Source organism: Eriocheir sinensis, unplaced genomic scaffold (genome assembly GCF_024679095.1).
Source record: "Eriocheir sinensis breed Jianghai 21 unplaced genomic scaffold, ASM2467909v1 Scaffold1025, whole genome shotgun sequence".
Taxonomy (NCBI): Eukaryota; Metazoa; Arthropoda; class Malacostraca; order Decapoda; family Varunidae; genus Eriocheir; species Eriocheir sinensis.
This window is the reverse complement of record NW_026110325.1, coordinates 60,127-65,126: the sequence shown is the minus strand read 5'-3', so window position 1 is coordinate 65,126 and position 5,000 is coordinate 60,127. Positions and strand designations below refer to the sequence as shown.

Sequence of the window (5,000 nt, the reverse complement as noted above, 5' to 3'; positions counted from 1 at the left end):
GTTTAGAGTTACCTTATTATGTCAGTGGGTATGGAGTAGAGAAATATATTAAGGTTTTTTTTTCGCAATTTCATGTTTAATTATTTATCAGATAGAAGTATGTATCGTCTTTTTTGGTAACACATTTTTTCTTCTTCTTCTGTGTGTGTGGTTTAGGAAGCATGAAGAATGAATGAATAAATGAATAAGATGAATGAATGAATGAATGAATGAATATATATATATATATATATATATATATATATATATATATACATATATATATATATATATATATATATATATATATATATATACATTTTCATAGATTAGCACCAGTAAAGAAACTACTTTTTAATGATAAGCAAATGTGATTTATTTCTGAAGGATTTTAGTCATGAAACTCTAAATGAAAAGTATTTAGGATCATCATGTTCTATTGACGATAATACTGAGAAGAAACGGGAAACCAGACTGTATAGTATTGTATACCTTTTATCTAAGAAATGATCGTTAAGTCCAATTTAGTGTGTGTGTGTGTGTGTGTGTGTAGTTTAGGAAGCATGAAGAATATATATATATATATATATATATATAAGAAACCATATATATATATATATATATATATATATATATATATATATATATATATATATATATATATATATATATATATTTATATATATATATATTCATAGATTACCACCAGTAAAACTACTTTTTTTAATGATAAGCAAATCTGACTGATTTCTGAAGTTTTAGTCATGAAAATCTAAACACACACACACACACACACACACCAAACCAGCCAGCTAGAGAGAGTATATCTTTTGAATTTCTGATTTTATTTAGTACTTACTCATAAAAGGAAGCACGTATTATATTAAAGTATAGGTTTAATGATTATAATTCTATAAATAATGAAAAAGGGTTGGTTGCCTACGTGGCAAATCTTAAAATTAAACATTAGGGTTAATGGCTTCTCTCGCTCTCTCTCTCTCTCTCTGAAGGCATGTAGCAACGGTTTGTTTGTTTGGTTGTTGTTTATATTGGGGGGGGGGCGAAGGGAGGAACATGAATATTCTTCGTGTCTGTCTGTCTGTCTGTCTGTCTGTCTGATAGCAAAATTTAAAAGACAGTTGAAGAAGTAGTGTAATTTGGTTGAAATCTTTATATGTTCCTTCATCTTAAGTTTGTTAATATCACACCCGTAGCGATTTCCATCTAGTTTGTTAATATCACACCCCTAGTATAGAGGGGTTGCACGTGACGTCATCATCAGCTGATCACTTCTCAGCTTCCCCGCAAAGGCCCGCCATTTTGGGCGGGAACATATTTACCGCAAGAGAGCTTTTTCCCCGCCATGTTACTGTGTTGGTGTCTATGTTAGTGACCCATCTATTACTGTGGGGGGGGCCATCTATTACTGTTACTGATAAGTGCTACACTGCCACTCGCGGTAGGTAGACCGGGGCTAGCAAGTATAGGTCAGTGGGCTTTTTGGGAACCCCTTACGTTCTAATGCTCTTACTAAACACCGCCCGAGGATGCCCCGGGTTAAATTAGTCATATATTCATTGTTGTCATCATCAAATATGTCTTAAAGTTTGATAATAAATGTATATACGGTGTGTCCATCATCATTTGCCAGACTAACGGATAGTTATACAAGGAAGCCTAGCCTCACTGTCCAGATTTTTTGCATACCTAGTCACTTAGATTGAGAGATGAAGACGGCAGGCACGTGCCAGCGGGCCAGGGGCTCAGCTGATCGCTCGTGCCTCCTAAAATGGCTGACAGTTATTTTTCCCTAAAAGCGGTGTGACGTCAGTGCAACCCCTCTATAGTTAGGTGTAACCGACGTACATTTTGAATTTATCTCATTTTATTTGATCTCTTCTTCGACGTCCTGCCCTATAGCGATGGTAGGCTTTCCTTAACCCTACATTAGTATCCTGGGGTGTTTGAACACCCCCCCCCCCAAAAGACGTTTTTGATCACCGTCTTGAATTGGCAACACTTAGATCACTCTCCTTTCTAGTACCTTCCTGAATACGTGAGAGGAGAGACTACTGAAATGTTGACAGTCCAGTGGCAGGTCCTTTGAAAAAAAAAGACACATCTGTTTCCTTTGGGGTGTCTGGTCACCCCACGGTGCTAATAAACTGACGTTGTGGGAAACATGTGTGCAGCAAACTGTTTGTAAGTTGCATGTAATGCCAAGATTCTGTATCAGGTGACGGATTCGAGTGATAAGTACTGGTGATGCTGTTGCAACAAGATTATCATCTAATGTAGTTTAGAGTTACCTTATTATGTCAGTGGGTATGGAGTAAATATATTAAGGTTTTTTTTCCGCAATTTCATGTTTAATTATTTATCAGATAAGTATGCACGTCTTTTTTTTGGTAACACATTTTTTCTTCTTCTTCTGTGTGTGTGGTTTAGGAAGCATGAAGAATGAATGAATGAATGAATGAATGAATGAATGAATGAATGAATATATATATATATATATATATATATATATATATATATATATATATATATATATATATATATATATATATATATATATATATATATATATTTTCATAGATTAGCACCAGTAAAACTACTTTTAATGATAAGCAAATCTGATTTATTTCTGAAGGATTTTAGTAATGAAACTCTAAATGAAAAGTATTTAGGATCGTCATGTTCTTGACGATAATACTGAGTAAAGGTAAACGAGACTGTATGAAGTATTGTATACCTTTATCTAAGAAATGATCGTTAGAGTCCAATTTAGTGTGTGTGTGTGGTTTAGGAAGCATGAAGAATATATATATATATATATATATATATATATATATATATATATATATATATATATATATATATATATATATATATATATATATATTCATAGATTACCACCAGTAAAACTACTTTTAATGATAAGCAAATCTGACTGATTTCTGAAGGATTTTAGTCATGAAACTCTAAATGAAAAGTATTTAGGTCGTCATGTTCTTGACGATAATACTGAGGAAAGGGAAACGAGACTGTATGAAGTACTGTATACCTTTATCTAAGAAATGATCGTTACAGTCCAATTTAGTGTGTGCGTTTGACCAATTCCTGTACACCAATATCACCCACCGCTACCGCAGTCATGAGATATCCCTCGGAATAGCTTCGGGAGAAAAGGAGCCATTTGTGGTGCTCAGCTCACTCCACGAAAAGGCAGAACTTTCTTTTCCTGGCAAGCTTCAATCGCGGCACTGGCGGGAAACAGGACTGGGAGGGCTGCTAGACATTTACTGACTGACTGACTGACTGACTGTAGTATAACGAGATCTAAGCCTGCTTGGGCAAGCTCTAATGACGGAAGGTCACTCCTATGCCACAACCCGTGCCTTTTCCGCATACTTTTTTTGCGGGTACCGTACCTACACTACGCAAGTGTCTAGTTAAATGGGGTTCGGCTGTAATGTGCAGGAATGAATAGCTTCGGGAGAAAAGGAGCAATTTGGGGTGCTCAGCTCAGTACGTGATCCACACACAGAAACAGTGATACGTGAGCACAGATCAACACCAAGGTTCATTACAAACAACTACTACACTCGAACGGCTGGAATCACAACACCACGGATCAAACAACTGAGAAACATGGAAACTCTGCACAGACGCCACACAAACACACACACTTATGTACACAAGACCACAAACATACTCACACAACGCAAACGGTCAACGTACTCCAGAAATAGCAACCCTACAAGACTTTGCACCCCATCCCAACCCAATAACCGCTAAGAACTCGGCTCCTAGAATCGCTAGAGCTGCCGTGAGCTTCTAAACGCCGCTGCCTGGAAGTGCGACCACAGTCGATACTGACCGTTGGGAGCGGCCCGCTGGCGCGGAGTTGTGAGATTGTGGGGTACGGCTGGTCGGCGGCTGGGCCGAGCGTAACGGTCTTCCCGCTCTTGGCTCTCGCTCGCGCGGCCAGCGGGGGGATCGAGACCCTCGTGCGGGACGGTCCCAGAGAGAACGGTCGCCAGTGTGCCGTGAGGAAGCGAGGTGTGAGCGAGCCGGCGGCGGACTCGCTCCACAAACCCGCTCGAGCTTCCATAACGCTGTTTGGGGCCGGAGCGCGCTGCACCTACCCGAGCGACTAATCGTTTGCCAACCTCTCAGACCGGGGCCAGCAAGCTTGGATGGGATTAGTCTCTCGTGTTGCGCGCACCGACCTCAACAAACGCCGTTGAACTGTATCCTAGTTCGGGCCCACCCTCCCGCGGGCCAAGACTCGGCATCGCTCACTTCCACCTGGAAATCTTTCATTCTTCTCAGGTCGATGTTGATGTTGACAGCCAGGTCTTGCCCCCTCTCTTTCATGAGAAGCTTCTCGGCATTAGCTGCGGCTCCTCGTGGCGGCGCACGTTCTTACCGTGTTTGCCAATGCGATCAGCCTTCAATGCAGCGACCCCTCTCTCTCTCGCTCTCTAGGCGATGGTAACTCCACTCTCCGTGCGATAACGCATCCCGAGGGTGACGCCGCCGCACGCAATGTCGTCGGTTGGCACCCTAGTCTTCACACTGACGCAGCTTCTATCGAGCGGTCGGTTGGAACGAAGCACTCCACTCTCGCAGGCGACGACGGGTGACGGTGCGCTGCTACTGCTGCTGCTGCTGCTGGTATTGTCCGTGGTGCGTTCGCTCGCACCTCGACACAAAAGCATCAGCAGCAGCAACAGTCTCACCACCATCACCACCAGTCTGCTGCTATATGACAAGGACGCGCGGACGACGAGGAGGAGGACGACGGCGTGGCCGGCAGAGTTTCGAGCCCACGCATCATCATCCTCCTCATCATCCGCCGTCTGTTGAAACCAGGGACGCGGCGTCGCTGACCAGAGCTGTCCGACGCTGAGCGATCTCCTACTTTAGTACAAGGCTTTAAGCGAGCGCGCGGCACGCCCGTCGTGTTCGTTCGCCGCTTGGCCGCCAGCTAACGCCATAGCTACCTGGTTGAT

At 42.0% G+C, this 5,000-nt stretch overlaps 1 long non-coding RNA gene across 1 annotated transcript in view; it reads right to left on the bottom strand.

Annotated features, from left to right (window-relative positions):
• LOC126988969 (uncharacterized) overlaps nucleotides 1–5,000 on the bottom strand; it is a 15,153-nt gene that overhangs the window by 9,051 nt on the left and 1,102 nt on the right. The window lies entirely within an intron of this gene.